Raw genomic sequence first — 18446 nt, forward strand, 5'->3', positions numbered from 1 at the left:
TGACTTTGCATCCTTTCTTCAATTGTTTGTACTCAATAATGAAAGAAGTATGTATATGTCAATGCAGCTGAAAGAAAGTCTAAAATTTACAAAGGGTAATTTCTTATATTTGATTAACCAAAGACAAAACCTCGAAAATTTGGGGCTGCACTTCAACAAAATTAATTAAGTTATCGAATATAGAAACATGAACTTAATGAGTGTGAGAGAGTGAGAGAATAAGAGAGGGTGTCAAAGACAGATTGATGGAGGAGAAAGAGAGTGCCAAACAGAGATGGGTGGGGGGAGAGAGACAGACAGACAGAGGGAGAATTGATAGGTATATAAAATGAAAACAAATTAACAAAATAAAATATTATTTCAAGTATCTTTTATAATATTTCATTGCATACAAAATAGTCTATACCACACACAACTCACTTAAATGAAATATAAATATAATCATAAACATGATTTTTGACAAAAAAAACCCTGATTGCATTCAGTATACTTAAGTAACAGATAATTAAGATTGCAAAGAACAGACAAAATAACCTGAATGGAATGGTTTCTCTGGTATTGCATCACAATTTGCAACACTGTTTGTTTTGTATAAATGCTACACAAAATGCTACACAAAAAACCCTGATTGCATTCGGTATACTTCAGTATCAGATAATTAAGATTGCAAAGAACAGACAAAAGAACCTGCTTTTATCAGGAATGGTTTCTCTGGTATTGCATCACAATTTGCAATACTGTTTGTTTTGTATAAATGCTACACAAAATGTTTTACTTGTAGTATGCTTTTACATATCATTAACTTTCTTGAACATTTCTCCAGTAACATTAACTACTAATAAAATTGGCAAAGTAACATAATTCCCAGTGTGTACACAGTGAACAGTATAAAAGATTGGATTAAATATGAAATGTAAATTGAGGAATATAACTTTCATGGAATAAATTAAGATTTTCCACACACAAGTCAGTTGATAACATTCATTTGTGATGATATTATTGTACAGTATGATGCAATGATACACACACTTTATCAACAATCATTTAATTTTTAACACATCACAGACAATTCATCATATAGTACTGGTTCTAAATGGATATTTCATTTTTGTGAAACATACTGAATAATCATATTATATTGGATGGCTCAGAATGGAATACCAGATATATTCCAAGAGTTAGGGCCAATATTCCACGAAGCGCAGATGAGGCAGACCAAGATATGCGTTTTTCATGCATTGCTAAAACACTCTACATAGATAATATCTGCACATTTGAATACTTTTGTGTTTATATATATATATATATATGTGTACATATATATCTGTGACCTGCGTATCAACACAAAATATTGCAATACTTGGTCCAAATTGCATATTGCATAGAATATATTAGGACCATGAAGTGGCAAAAGGAATGTGAATACAGCAGTATCAATTGGCAGTAAATTTTTCATTCCATTCATTCACATAAACGTTTATTTTCCTTCCATTTTCACAAAATATCTTTCAGTGTAAATTACACAGAATCATTTGGAAAAAAAAAGGAGTATAAATATATCTTTGTTAACTGGAGAAGGCGTAGTTCCTTGGAAGCACAATCTTTGAGGGAACTACGCCACCAAATCATGTCTAAACACATGGAGGGCCTCCCATGTCACTAATCTTCTATATAAAGATCAAGAATGATATTCATATCCCTTTCCCCCCCCTTCCCCAAATCATAAATACAGAGATGTTGGTTTGTCCCAGAGTATTGGTATGTGGGGAGGGGAGGGGCATGATATAAAGACCAAGTGACAAAAACTGAAATGTCCTAATCATAGGCTATCTTAAACAACTACCAAACTTTGTATTTCTTAAAATATAATTTAATATCACAGTCATTATCAAATCACGGCCAAATCTTTGGTCAGAGTACTCTACTTACATTAAATGATATTTTTAATCCACGATTCATGCACATTTTTGTAAAAATCACACTAAGTTTAGCATGTACAGTCAATTAATTAATGTGCACTAAGTCGCAGGATACTACATCAAAAAAATTTGATATGGTTTGAGATTCACTATTAATTAAAATCAGATGAGATAAACAGTGGACTTATCAATTCAAATCAATTCAAAGAAGCAAGGGGCTTTACCATAGCCAGAAGCAAGAATTTAATGTCACATGAAAAAAAAGTGTTGATTATTGGACTGTCATAATGTAAAAGCAAGGATAATCTACAAGCCAAATCTGCACCAGCCATGGTTAAAAAATTACTTAATCCAGGCTTTAAAGTCTGAGTAGAATTTATGACTTGCAATCAAGCTCAATATGTTTTGAATTTCATTCAATGATTGGTGTGCATCAAATGATGATATTGCAGCAACTAAAAAAAATCCACAAACTTAGATTCATACAACAAAATATACATGTCCTACAATAAAATATACATGTCAATCTTTAAGTGTTCAGATTTAGATCCATGCTGACCAAGTACAAATTTTGCAATTGAAAACATCATTGGCAAGAAATATATTCCATCACTTATAACAACCCTTTTCAAAATCTTAAATAGTCATGAATGATATTCCATTAAGGCTTTAGAATATATAATTTGAAGAAAATAGATAAAAATGTCATAATTTAAAAAAGGCAATGTTTGATACAAGGTGAAGGCACGTTTTGGCAGAAGGCAAGGTAAAGAGAGGAATCAGAGGATACATATGATATGAGCATTTGGTGATACAAGTATTTACATTATTTCTAGATCTAATGGCCCACATTCTAAAGTCCAACTCTGAGCTAACATTATGTGGAGCCAAAATTCAAAAATTCTGTTTTTATTGTATATGTTTACTATTTTGTTTCCTTTTGCTCTCATAATGAAGAAAAATATTACAGTTATCATTCCCAGGCAATTATGAACAATTTTGGTGTCATATAAATGGAATGTGTAGTGTGTACTGTTAGGGATTTGTGCCCCAATTGGCTCTCCATAGTTAAACCACAACTTTAAACCAGGGTTTAATTTAAACCCAAGTTCAGAATACGGGCCAATATGTAAATTTAAAATAGTGTACAATTTACGCAGGTCCTTTGTAAGTGATAATGGGACCAACTCCCCTTCACTAGCAATAAGCAGGGTTATATATAATACAAATATATGTATTTCAAAAGAACATATATAGTATAATGACAAGCAATTCACGGTAACATATAATATGTTACAGTACATAAGAAATCTGAGCATTAAGAGATGCTTGACTTTTCACTTAATGGAATGAAGTATGTGAAAAGAGACAAGCATAACATAAGGGGAAGAGAAAGGTGAAATAAAATGAAAGAGATATGGGAAAACTATGTTGAGAGTCAAAAAGTATGAAAATGTGAAAGAGTTACCCCCGGGGGAGGGGGGAGGGGGCACTCAGTATATAGTGCATAGTGGGTATGTGCCGCGGAGGGGACCCCCATTTTTACACTCAAATTTCCTTTTCAAGGCATAGCATTTTTGCTTTATTGAGAAAAGGAACAAAGAAATTCGCTCCAAAGCTTCGCATATTTTCCGTTACGACGTTCCAGCCGTATTCATCTGCTACAATGAGCCGCAATTTTGGCGAAAAGCGGCCCCAGAGCGCTGTCAGACCATCGCATCTGCACTAGCGCACCCAACGCCCCTTCCGCCGGGCTAGCTGCATGCATGTATGCCGTTCCATAGGGATGAATATGAAATCACACGCAGGCGATCGACCCGTTCCAAGGACCCCCGTTTTTACAAACATTTGTTGTTCCGAAGCCCGTTCCGAGGACCCTCCTTTTTACAATAAACCCACTCCAAGGCCCCCGTTTTTTGTCTCGCCCGCGGCACATACCCACTACTTTTTTGGTTGAGTGCCCCCCCCCCCCCCCCCCCCCGGAGTGACCATCACAATTTTTTATATATTGTCTAGCATTCTTGCAACTACCAGATAAATCATACATGGAATAGTAGCGTGAGAGTCACAACAAAGTGGCTAAGCAGATGGCTAAGATGGCTTAATCATATTAATTAATTTATACATTAGATTTACACAGCACACTTTCCATCTTGACGAAGGCCTCTGCACAGCTTACAACTGGTCCACAATCCAATATTGGAACAAATGCATGAATTTTGCTCATTTTCTGAAAATGTTCTGTTATCATTGAGCACAACATTTTCAATTTCATATTTTAATTATGTATTTATTTTTCACTCATACAAAGCAATCACGAAACATATAAACATACAATTTATCTAAACGGAACATGAGTGAGGGCAGTGGCCAATATGCCAAGCAATTTATAAAGTCCTACGTACCGTACTAACAGCTTTATGAAATTACTCATTTGTTCAATGATAGTGTGAAGCTTATCACACTATTATTGAACAATACATACATCTACAGCCTCCAGAGGAGGTGGTTGGAACTATGGTTCCCGAAGTGACGCCTGGAATGCGGCTATTTTCCTGAGGAGCGCAACCCCGAAGAAAAACGATCACATTCGCGTCACTGAGGGGACCATAGTTTCACCATACCTCTGATCGAAGGCCATATTTGGTTTATAACCGTAATTGGTGTTAAATACAACAGATTAATTAAATTTGCTAAACTAATGAAACACGATTGCAACTGTGCATGCATTTGACTTAAAGTGATTGGTTAACATTGGTTTGACTTTTAAAAAATCTGAGCTAGAAGGTCACACTTGTCACCTGTGTCTGTGATATGTTACAAAAATGAAGCCCAGAAAAAATTGCGTTAAAAAATAATTATTTAGTGCTTCAAAAATTGAAATATAAAGTGACCGAAAACACCATCTTAATTTCATCCCATACACTTATGTGTACTATTTAAGCGTCTATAAGACGCCTATTTACAAAATCTGGATTTGCCTTGTAGTTTTAGCTTTTCATTCTCAATAATGGTTGTTTTCAGGGTTTATTAGTTCTAATACATGCACTTGTACACATGTTTCATCTTGGTTTGAGAATTTTTTAAATCGGCTGCTCACAAAGTTAAACAATACCTTTAAGCCCCGTCCAACAAGCCGTAGATGTTTTTTTTTTTTAAACTATGTACAGTTCGGGTATACTATTACCAGCTATTGTGACGTCAAATGCCAGGATTCATAGCATTTTCCCCAAGTTTGTGACATTGGTTGAAACTATCTTTGCTCACATGACGGGGTTTAGACCAATCACCTATTCAGATTATCATGATGACTGATAGAATCCTTGATAATGGCAATCTTGTAACTGCCTTCCAGCAATCAATATAAATTCCAAATCTTGCTCTTGGTTCAGATGACAATTTGATCGTCAAAATAGTATGATGTCTCTAATCACTCAACATCTTCATTTGGAGTCACTGTATTGGGAGAATAGAATCTTGATATTATTGAAATTATAATATTACATAAAGTGACAACATTATTCACAAAACTATACAGTGCATCAAACAACGAAGGAAACTGGTATTCCCAGAATTTTTTTCAACATAGCCCAAATTTATATCATGAAATTTAGCTATTCTTCATTTTGATATTCAATATAATGTGAATAGCTTATGCATAGATAAGCAACAAGAGTTTGAAAAATTCAATGTCACAACAAAATTACAAAGAAAAATGGGTAGAGATATGTGAAGAATATGACAACCTTTAATTGCATAACAAATGGCTGCTTAACATATCTTGTTTTCTTTGTCATGTTTCTTTCAATAATCTTAAAAATGAGATTGCATTCAAATTCAAATGTGAATTTCTGTGCAAATCATTTCTGATATGCTTCAGTATTTTTTGTTTTAAACTTGTTGAAGGCAGAATGGTTTCTCTAAACATGTTTTCCTCCAAGGGGTTAAATAAGAGATTCCATTCTTACTATTAATATCAAATTTATGATCAAAATATACTCAATGATATTCAATATCTTTCTCTATTCAAGTTTCCTTTTTTGTGGGACGCACTGTTTAGTACTCTTTCGTATTCCCTTCTTCCTTTTTACCAATCAACCCACCTCCCACCCCCCAAAAAAAAACATGAACAGCTCATCCACTCCTTGCAGTAAAAATTTATGCAAATAGTTAATGCCATGGCCAAATTGGGGACATGTTGCTAAATGAGTTGCCATCAATGCAACTCCAAAATCAAATACAACTAGATTTCCAACCAATGAAATAGGGACTTGGGCTTGATTTTTTAGTTGCGTTTGAATGCAATTTTTTCTGCAACCGACCCCTGGGTAGTATTTATAAAGATGTGACTAAGAATCCACTCCTAAATCCATAACTAGAGACTGAATCCATATTTAACTTTTTTTCCTTTGCCAATTCAATTTATTCATTCATTTCATTTTCCCTCTTAAAATGTCCAGTACATGTACAAATATTGACCAATTTTTAAGTAAGTTGGATACAATCTACAAAAGATGAGAACTTAGCCTCTATATACATGTACATCCACTATCACTTTCTGGTAGAAGTGATGGAGGTGCAATTTCATCAGCATAGGAAATACATCAGGGCGACAGGAAATTTCACCCTCGTGACAGCCCAAATAGCCCCTAAAAGTCCCCAAACTGCATGGGACAATCATTCTTTTTAGAATCGCCCCAAGATCTGTTAGAAACAAATCCAAAATTATTTAGAAAATCAATATTCTAACTATAATCGGTTGTTACCCCTAAAAAGTAGCACTTAAAGTGGAAGAAATAGCCCCTAAAATTCTGCAATTGCACCAATGTGGAAAAAAATATAGCCCCCCAAAAGAAAAATTATTTCTTACCCAGCATTTCATTTCTATTTACAAGGTGATATCCCCTTTCATCAGTTGCAGTCCTCGCAAACTTTTCTGTAGAAAAACATACATTAAGAAATCATGAAAGAGAATGTGACAGAAAAAGAAAAGAAAACTAGATTTTAATTTGTCATACGGACGAATTAGGTGGTCTGTCCTTATTCTCGCCATTATGATCACTATCACCATGTTCATGCAGATCAATATCATGACAACTGAATGTTCACTATGGATAGAATACTTGTGAAAGAAGCTAGATGATAAAGCACTGTGAAAAAGGTCTCTTTAATATATGACAATAAGCCAGTTCACGGTTAGCTCATGATCAACTTTTCTCAAATGACCTTTGTGATTTTTCATTAGGATAAGCACTATCATTTTCAAATGTAGATGTTGCGTAACTAAGCTTTACAGGTAGAGTATTCAAATTCTAAGAACAAAAGGCATTGTATAGACCAGGTGCCCGGGGGGGCCACTTCCATTCACGAGTGGATACCATGCGCGACCATGAGATCTCAAAAAGCACACTAAACACGTATTTTCCATATTCTGAAATTGCACCCCTTAACAGGTATTGGCGTGTGAAACCCTACCCTTAACAAGTATTGGAAACAAAGCAATACTATTGGCAAGTATTCCCTGAATTGAACCCCTAAACAAGTACAGCGGTATGTCACGGACGTCGGTCGTCGGTTTTACCTTTACCTACATCATTGGGTTTAGAACAGCCCAACTCGCGCAAATCATACTCTAAACATGTAGTGTTGACTCCTGGAGCAAAAAGTACATCCTTTATAAAAACATTTTAGTCTTGATTTTTATACCCTCGTAAATTTGACCCTAAACACGTAGCTTTCCTAGCGAAATAGATACCCTTTTTTCATTAATTTAGTGTTTTTGACACCCTTATTACGTTACGTACATGCCCTATCTTGAAAAAGACATCCTTTTTACGTGTTTTTTTGGTCGCGCATGGTATCCACTCGTCAATGTAAGTGGCCCCCCCCCCGGGACCAGGTGACTATAGTACATCAGGGATAAAGTTTGTTTTATTGTCTGCCTTTGGCACATTTGACTGTTGTTTATAGGCTACTGTCAAATACCAGTGATTATGAAGGCTCTATTTATTACTCTTCAGCTTGGATGTGACAAAATGAATATTTTGAAAGGAATACATGGATAATCATCAAATCACAAATGCCTATGTCAGTGAATTTGAAAGCCACCTTCATGGTTTATCTCAAATGACCTTTTTCTGCTCGTGCGCAGTTTACAACCGTGAACAGGCTTATACATGTGATATGAAAAAAAAGTTATTATAATTTGTTTTATCTTGAACTTTTATACGTTTTAATTGTCATAAAGGATCATGTACGAGGTGGTAAAAAGAAAAAAAATCATCTTGTTCACCACAAGACTCGAACCTGGGACCCCAAAGACGCAAGTCAAGTGCGTTCTCCATTCAGCCACGATATTCCCCATAGAAATTACACGTTCCCATAGAGATTACACGTAAGCAAATTTGAGAATTACAAATCCGATTTTGCAAACAAAAGCGGGTATGATTCCGGCATCTGATAAAAAATGGAGGAACACTTGTGATAGCCCAGGAGCTCAGCTACATCATAATCAAAGCTCAGCCAAAATCAACAATAAATTGTGGAGATATTGCTCACGAAATAAAGGAATGTAGAATCCAGTTTTCAGAAAAAGTCATCTCCAATAGAGATAACATGCAAAATGAACACAAATTTATAATTTTGTCATTTTTCAGTTTTATCTTGCTATATTTTAACTTTTATACGTTTTAATTGTCATAAAGGATCATGTACGAGGTAGTAAAAAGAAAAAAAAGAAAAAAAATCATCGTGTTCACCCCAAGACTCGAACCTGGGACTCCAAAGACGCAAGTCAAGTGCGTTATCCATTCATCCACGATATTCCCCATAGAGAATACACGTTCCCATAGAGATTACACGTAAGCAAATATGAGTTACAAATCCAATTTTGCAAGCGAAAAACGGGCATGATCCCGGCATCAGATGAAAAAATGGAGGGAGCACGTTCGAAAGCTTAGAATCTCAGCTACAACATACTAAAAGCTCAGGTATAACTGACAAGAAAAATTGGAGATATGGCTCATGAAATAGAGGAATGTAGAATCTAGTTTTGAGAAAAAGTCATGTCCCATAGAGATTACAAGCAAAATGAGTAAAAATGACATGCCTTACTATTTGCAATTTTTCAGGATGATCTGTTTATTAAAATGAAAAATAAAGGCAATTAAACTTAGAAAGAGTAAGACCTAAGCTACTACATATAAAAAAATTGGGTGAAAATTGATCAATATTCACGGAGTAAGAGCCAAATTTGCATAATTACTATGACGTCATAACACACAAAATGGATATTTTGACTTCAGACGCCATTTTGATGATGTCATAAAATAATTGAGGGACAATGGTGACATGAAATCAAATTAACAACTCATACTCTATCGATATATGAAAAAAAATTGGGGGTTAACGGACTATTTAAAGAGCTACAGTGAATTTTCAATAGGCATGTTTTTGCCCATATATGGCCTATAGTGTGAGCTCGCGCGCACACGTGCTGCAAACTTTACAGGTGTTAATTTTGTTATTAATGGTTGTAGAAGGTTGATCAAGGTATCTAATTGCTCAGAATTATATTATCAATGCAATGATATAAAAAAACGCTGTTTCTGTATTGCGTTAAGGTGTTACGCGCGGAAATTTTTGAAATGCTTAGAATGACCTGAAACGTACTCTACTTTGGTCGAAATGTGACTGAGCATTTTAAAATTTTGACGAGCGCGTACGTGCGCGTCGTGAGCTCCAGGTGACCTTTGATGACATGACCTGATGACCCTTGACCTGAGATTGATGTGATGTAAATTGATTGATTTTTGATAATTGATAATGGAGATATGATTGATAATGTGATTTTACAAAATGGCGTCTAGATGACGTCATCATAACCTGATGACCTTGAAAAGCTTATTCTGGCGTGTCCTTCTATAGATGACATGAAATTCAATGAAATTGACACGGTCAAATTCGAGATATCTTGGCGACAAATATATAGCCATTAAGGCACAAGAGATTTAATATCACTTCAGTTCGGAATGCTCTATTGTCTTGCTAATCCCCATAACGAATGCATTGGTAGTGCCCCCTGCATAGATCCGAACGCTGAAATACTCCGTTCAGGATACCCCGAAACGCAAGGATTACTAATAACAAAGGAGTCAATAGAAAGCGCTTAAGTACTCCGTTCAGAATGGAGAATGGTTCTGCTCAGCTAGAAACAGCTACAGCCGGGTCCAGGGGGATTTTCCCCAAGCGATCAATGTGACGGAAAAAAAGCAGTTTGCCGATGTATGGATTTGAGATTCATTGCAGATCGTTTGGCGATCATTTTAAGAAATATCCTTAGTCAAAACTTCCCGCATTTTAATTCTGACGGACGTATTTCTTAATTTTTATTAAAAAGTGATCAATTACAGATGTTTTGCGCTCATGATAAGAAATTTCCCGTGTGTGAAGGGATGTCCAAACTTTGCGCTTTTTAATTTTGACGGACGATATATATATTTTTTTCATTCATATTGAAAGTCAATAAATTAGACATTCGTTACAAATCGTCTAACAATAATTTAAAGACATTTCTCGAGTCAGAAGGGATGTTCAAACTTTGCGCTTTTTAATTTTGACGAACGTATTTCATTTAATTAAAAGTTAATCGTCAGAGAACTTAACGATGTCAGCACTATCTCTTCGACATCAGATCAAGCGCGGAAGTCGTCTGCTAGTTTATCATTTACATTTTTCTTCCCGTGGTCATCCTTTATTTCATACCCTGACATCATTTACATGATCATAAATAGGTTCTGACGTCGGATAACTTAACGATCGTCAACGCTATCTCTCCAACATCAGGTTAGGCACGGAAGTCGTCTGCTAGTTCATCCTTGACATTTTTCTTCCCGTGGTCATCCTTTATTTCACACCCTAACATCGTTTACATGATCATAAAATTAGGTTCTGACGTCAGAGAACTTCACGATGTTGGCGCTATCTCTACGACATCGGATCAGGCGCGGAGGACGTCTGCTAGTTCATCCTCGACATTTTTCTTCCCGTGGTAATCATTTATTTCACACCCTAACATCGTTTACACGATCATAATATAGATTTTGACGTCAGAAAACTTAACGATGTCGGCGCTATCTCTCCGACATCAGGCGCAGAAGTCGCTATATCCCCCCCTCTCTCTCTCTCTATATATATATATCTTTCTCTCGTTCTATCTCTCCGTCAATGAGCATAATTTTGAAAATTTTCGAGATGGACGTAAACATATCAATATAATTCACCTTCCGGGTTCACCTTTATATCTTCCAATAACATCAAATATTTGCTTCATTTTTTATCAGCTCCGCCATGAAATGAATATTGCCCTTAAAGGTTTTAAATTGTTATATGATACTTCTAATGATTTTTAACCTATACCTTTCGAAATTATTTATTCTCACACAGAGCACACCGAGGCTCAATGATTGCACCACGATTGTTTTCTATTGCGCAATCCACAACTGGATTTGATTGACATGAACTGAGAGATTGACCTTTTTCCACGATGAAACCACATGTTTTCTGCAATGTTTATAAATATTGAACTGTGAAGAAAAGTTTGGGGACCAATAAAGCATAGAGCTATTACAAAGTGAGGAGTTTGAGAGAGCGAGAGAGAGGGGGGAAGGTCAATAGATGCTTTTTCATTTATTTGAATGCAGGATAAAAGAACACTGCGGATTAAATGCCTTGCTCATGAACATAGGTGCCGCAGCCGGGGATTGACCCCCGGAGTGATTCTTAAGGTATGAATGACGTCAAAGTGTATGTTATTGTTTGAGCGAACGTAAATCTCCTTTGACGCAGATTCGGGTCAGAATTGTTTGGGTATTAACAGAACATCTAATCCAGTGGGTAGAGGTATACGATCATGAGAATAACGAGGGAGTAGGAGATAATGATCACTCATTTATATATAGGCATATCATTGTGACCAATGTTTTTTTTCCTTGTGATTTTCATAATTATGATCGTTATTGAATGAAACCATTCCCCCCAAAACCCCTAAAATTCGACATTGCTGTTTTGATTAATTCTTACTCTGACATCGGAGGCTTATATATTTTAACGACATCAGAGCTTATTATGTAATTTGCATTGTGAAATTATAATCATCTTCCAACCAAATATGAGTCTCGCTTTTTCTCGACCCGACACGGCATAAAAAATGAAGGTTTAACAGTATAGGATATTAAATTCAAAGATAATTGTCAATGAGCGTGATTCTGAATAATTAAAGGAGGAAATAATCATATTGATACAATTGCGTGATTTACGATCTATCTTCCCACAATATACACATATCTCTTCTTCTTGATGCTTCTCGATTAAAAGTTTTAAAACTGAAGTATAGAATATCGACCTCAAAGCCCCCCCCCCCCCTTCCCCGAAATCATCAAGCTCTCTGACGTCAGAACCTATTTTATGATCATTTAAAAGATGTCAGGGTATGAAATAAAGGATGACCACGGGAAGAAAAATGTCAAGGATGAACTAGCGGACGACCTCCACGCCTGATCTGATGTCGTAGAGATAGCGCCAACATCGCGAAGTTCTCTGACGTCAGAACCTATTTAACGATCATGTAAACGATGTCAGAGTATGAAATAAATGATGACCACGGGTAGAAAAATGTCAAGGATGAACTAGCGGACGACCTCCACGCCTGATCTGATGTCGTAGAGATAGCGCCAACATCGCGAAGTTCTCTGACGTCAGAACCTATTTAACGATCATGTAAACGATGTCAGAGTATGAAATAAATGATGACCACGGGTAGAAAAATGTCAAGGATGAACTAGCGGACGACTTCCACGCCTGATCTGATGTCGTAGAGATAGCGCCAACATCTTGAAGTTCTCTGACGTCAGAACCTATTTTATGATCATGTAAACGATGTCACGGTATGAAATAAAGGAAGACCACGGGAAGAAAAATGTCAAGGATGAACTAGTGGACAACCTCCGTGCCTGATCCGATGTCGTAGAGATAGCGCCAACATCGTGAAGTTCTCTGACGTCTGAACCTATTTTATGATCATGTAAACGATGTCAGGGTGTAAAATAAATGATACCCACGGGAAGCAAAATGTCAAGGATGAACTAACGGACGACCTCCGCGCCTTATCTGATGTCGGAGAGATAGCGCCGACATCGTTGTCTGACGTCAGAACCTATTTAACAATCATGTAAACGATGTCAGGGTATGAAATAAAGGATGACCACGGGAAGAAAATGTCAAGGATGAACTAGCGGACGACCTCCGCGCCTGATCCGATGTCGTAGAGATAGCGCCAACATCATGAAGTTCTCTGACGTCAGAACCTATTTTATGATCATGTAAACGATGTCACGGTATGAAATAAAGGAAGACCACGGGAAGAAAAATGTCAAGGATGAACTAGCGTACGACCTCCGTGGCTGATCCGATGTCATAGAGATAGCGCCAACATCGTTAAGTTATCCGACGTCAGAACCTATTTCATGATCACGTAAACGATGTCAGGGTATGAAAATATAGGATGACCAAGGAAAGAAAAATATCAAGGATAAATAGCGGACGACCTCCACGCCTTATCTGATGTGGGAGAGATAGCGTTGACATCGTTAAGTTGTCTGACGTCAGAACCTATTCTATGATCACGTAAACGATGTGAGGGTATGAAATAAAGGATGACCACGGGAAGAAAAATGTCAAGGATAAACTAGCGGACGACTTTCGCGCCGGACCTGGTGTCGGAGAGATAGCGCTGAGTCTGACTATCAACTTTTAATTAAATGAAATACGTTCGTCAAAATTAAAAAGCGCAAAGTTTGGACATCCCTTCTAACTCGAGAAATGTCTTTAAATTATTGTTAGACGATTTGTAAGGAATGTCTGATTTATTGACTTTCAATATAAATGAAAAAATATCGTCCGTCAAAATAAAAAAGCGCATAGTTTGGACATCCCTTCTGACTTGAGAAAATTCGCAAACTGACTTCTAAACGATCTGTATTGAATGTCAACTGATTAACTTTCAATATAAATGAAAAAATATCGTCCGTCGAAAGCGCAAAATTTTGACATTCCTTCATACACGGGAAATGTCTTAAAATTCTCGACAAACGATCTGTATTGAATGTAAAAATGGTTATAAATGAACAAATACGCCCGTCGAAATAAAAAAGGGGAAGGTTGATAATAAACTTTCAATATGAATGAATAAATACAAGGACGCGTGTTTGTTCGTCCAACTTAAGAAGTGCTCAAAGTTTCATCATCCCTTTTTATTCGGGAAATGCCCAGCGTTGTAGTAAGAAATCTCTATCAAGGCTTGAATTAATCCCCATGTTCGCATGTATTCATTCATTAATAATCCGACCGTTCACTTTGCCGTTCAGTGACACCCCTTTTGTGCGAGAAGACAATGAAAATCAGTACTCTTCTCAGCTCAATCCTTCAGTAGGATTCTGAACGTGAATGAACTTGAACGAACAGGGTCTATTGTCTACTCTTTTAATCCCGTTCAGAGCCCGTTCGCACGCAAGGGGGATTTAATCTCGTGCCTAAAAAGAAATAAAAATAAAGAAAATTCTGATGAAATTAAGAGGTGATCTGTCATAGACAGACCACCTAAAAAATCAGGCATAAACTGTTAACTGAATAAAGCAAGATGGCTCACATACTACAAGTCTCGCCTGATTTCACGATCAATAAAACATGCAAAATGACCTTTTGACCCTAAGATTGCCTTTGATGTAAGCTTTGTAGAATATGTGCCAATACCTAATGATCATTTTGTCGGCGTTCATCTGAACTGTAGTATCAGTAAATTTTGTGATTTTTGCAGAAAATGAAAGTTCATGTCCTATTCTATACATACTTAAAGGGAAATGAAACCTTTGGAACAAGTAGGCTTGTGTCGAAACAGAAAAATCAAAGAATAAGAACAAAGAAAGTTTGAGAAAAATCGGACAAACAATGAGAAAGTTATGAGCATTTGAATATTGCAATCACTAATGCTATGGAGATCCTCCTATTGGCAATGCGACAAGGATGTGTGATGTCACATGTGAACAACTTTCCCTTTGATGGACTATAAAATACCCTCAAAATGTCTCTTTTTGCTTTTTCTTATGGTGATACAAACTCTTTATCCATGATGTATTCTTTAAAAATCTGTATTACATGCCCTCCTATAAAAAGAATACATGATCTACTGATAGATGTGATAAAAGAGGCAATTCAAGTGAAATATATACTAAAGTAATAGGGAGAGTTGTTCACAAGTGACATCACACATCTTTGTCGCATTGCCAATTTGAGGATCTCCATAGCATAAGTGATTGCAATATTCACATTACGTCAAACCCCCGTTTGGAGAAAGACCGCAGTTCAGATTGCAAACTGCGGTTCTATACCCCATTTTGCGTTCGTAAATCCCAAAATCATTTCCAAGCCTAGGGGGCCGTTTCATAAAGCTGTTCGTAAATAAAGAACGACTGGTGATCCTTTCTCGCGCGCTAAATCATCGCCAATGGTGTGTACCATTTACCGCAAGACAGGATCACCAGTCGCTCTTTATTTACGAACAGCTTTATGAAACACCCGCCTGATCAACCCGCTAGGCCAGGTAATCCCCGCTGTCTCAATTTTACCTCCACAGGCCAGATTATGAGCGTTGAGCCAAGGACGAAATGATAAACAACAGCTGTGTTATTACGTAAGACTTCTCTGCCTGTAGTAGGACCTTCGGTATGAAATTATTGTATTCGATATTGAATCACGTTTTCAAAGGCATATTGTATTCAGAAATCCAATGTTAGTCTATTTTCAATTTCGAACGAAGAAAATCGACCTCGAAATAAGGAAAGTGAATTAAAATGACGGCATGCTTTGCAGCGACCGCTCGGGCTGTTGTGTTATCTTCGGACCGAGGTCAAGAAACAGGTGTTTTGATACATAAATTGCTTGCTTGGGGCAGTTATGGTTTGTCGTACTTGGAGAAGAGAATTGATTGAGGGAAACTGGGGTATAGTGTTCTCAAATGGAGGTTTTTCGTCATGAAAGCTCATAACTTTCTCATTATTTGTCCGATTTATCTCAAACTTTTGTTGATCTGTTTCTTTGATTTTTCTTTTTTCAAACAAGCTATATTGTTCCAAAGGTTTCATTCTCCTTTAAATTTCTAGGCAGCAATTTATTTTAGTTTCTGAGATATGTGGACATTTTCACGACGATGCCATACAAATTGTTGAAAAAATATGCAAATTCCATAGGAAACGTGTACTGTAGCAAACCAGACAACAGCTGCGCGCACTTGATATGCAAATGCGCTGTCAATGAAACCGTTGTATCGGTACTGCATTGACTTTGCACGTGAAAAAGTGATACGTTTTGGCTGATCGGGTGCATGAAAATCAGGGTCAGGGTTGTTGTATTCCCTAAGTGGCGTTTTTGTACAGGGAAATCCTAACTGCTCAGACCAAACATACAAGCATGTAGCTCTTCCGGGGGTAGGGGGGGGGGGGTGGCAGTCATATATATTGCTGTACACACGTGTATGACCAAAAATAACACATTTAAAGGAATGTTTTTTCAGTTTTGGTTGCGGGCCGCACGTTCACTCATTAAGGTATCAAAACCACAGATTAAAAAAAAAAGGAGTAGTTTTGAAAGACTGGTCAATGGTCAATCGCAGGGTCAAACGTATCATTACGTCAAACCCCCGTTTGGAGAAAGACCGCAGTTCAGATTGCAAACTGCGGTTCTATACCCCATTTTGCGTTTGTAAATCCTAAAATCATTTCCAAGCCCAGGGGTCCGTTTCATAAAGTTGTTCGTAAGTTAAGAGCGACTTTAAGAACGACTGGTGATCCTTTCTCGCGCGCTAAATCATCGCCAATGGTGTGTACCATTTACCGCAAGACAGGATCACCAGTCGCTCTTTATTTACGAACAGCTTTATGAAACATCCGCCTAATCAACCCCGCTAGGCCAGGTAATCCCCGCTGTCTCAATTTTCCCTCCACAGGCCAGATTATGAGCGTTGAGCCAAGGACGAAATGATAAACAACGGCTGTGCTATTACGTAAGACTTCTCTGCCTGTAGTAAGACCTTCGGAATGAAATTATTGTATTCGATTTTTAATCACGTTTTCAAAGGCATATTGTATTCAGAAATCCAATGTTAGTCCATTTTCAATTTCGAACGAAGAAAATCAACCTCGAAATAAGGAAAGTGAATTAAAATGACGGCATGCTTTGCAGGGACCGCGCTCGGGCTGTTGTGTTATCTTCGGAACGAGGTCAAGAAACAGGTGTTTTGATACATAAATTGCTTGCTTGGGGCAGTTATGGTTTGTCGTACTTGGAGAAGAGAATTGATTGAGGGAAACTGGGGTATAGTGTTCTCAAATGGAGGTTTTTCGTCATGAAAGCTCATAACTTTCTCATTATTTGTCCGATTTATCTCAAACTTTTGTTGATCTGTTTCTTTGATTTTTCTGTTTTCAAACAAGCTATATTGTTCCAAAGGTTTCATTCTCCTTTAAATTTCTAGGCAGCAATTTATTTTAGTTTCTGAGATATGTGGACATTTTCACGACGATGCCATACAAATTGTTGAAAAAATATGCAAATTCCATAGGAAACGTGTACTGTAGCAAACCAGACAACAGCTGCGCGCACTTGATATGCAAATGCGCTGTCAATGAAACCGTTGTATCGGTACTGCATTGACTTTGCACGTGAAAAAGTGATACGTTTTGGCTGATCGGGTGCATGAAAATCAGGGTCAGGGTTGTTGTATTCCCTAAGTGGCGTTTTTGTACAGGGAAATCCTAACTGCTCAGACCAAACATACAAGCATGTAGCTCTTCCGGGGGTAGGGGGGGGGGGGTGGCAGTCATATATATTGCTGTACACACGTGTATGACCAAAAATAACACATTTAAAGGAATGTTTTTTCAGTTTTGGTTGCGGGCCGCACGTTCACTCATTAAGGTATCAAAACCACAGATTAAAAAAAAAAAGGAGTAGTTTTGAAAGACTGGTCAATGGTCAATCGCAGGGTCAAACGTATCATTACGTCAAACCCCCGTTTGGAGAAAGACCGCAGTTCAGATTGCAAACTGCGGTTCTATACCCCATTTTGCGTTTGTAAATCCCAAAATCATTTCCAAGCCCAGGGGTCCGTTTCATAAAGTTGTTCGTAAGTTAAGAGCGACTTTAAGAACGACTGGTGATCCTTTCTCGCGCGCTAAATCATCGCCAATGGTGTGTACCATTTACCGCAAGACAGGATCACCAGTCGCTCTTTATTTACGAACAGCTTTATGAAACATCCGCCTAATCAACCCCGCTAGGCCAGGTAATCCCCGCTGTCTCAATTTTCCCTCCACAGGCCAGATTATGAGCGTTGAGCCAAGGACGAAATGATAAACAACGGCTGTGCTATTACGTAAGACTTCTCTGCCTGTAGTAAGACCTTCGGAATGAAATTAT

General features: G+C 37.3%; 1 long non-coding RNA gene across 1 annotated transcript; it reads right to left on the reverse strand.

Moving 5' to 3' along the window:
* Nucleotides 1–3881: 3881 nt before the first annotated feature.
* LOC135156656 (uncharacterized) lies at nt 3882–6879 on the reverse strand. The gene is made up of 2 exons (XR_010295711.1): nt 6790–6879; nt 3882–5375 (listed from the first exon to the last, which is right to left on the reverse strand). It is a non-coding gene; the product is annotated as an uncharacterized LOC135156656 (long non-coding RNA).
* Nucleotides 6880–18446: the final 11567 nt, after the last annotated feature.

Source organism: Lytechinus pictus, chromosome 14, assembly GCF_037042905.1.
Source record: "Lytechinus pictus isolate F3 Inbred chromosome 14, Lp3.0, whole genome shotgun sequence".
Classification (NCBI taxonomy): domain Eukaryota; kingdom Metazoa; phylum Echinodermata; class Echinoidea; order Temnopleuroida; family Toxopneustidae; genus Lytechinus; species Lytechinus pictus.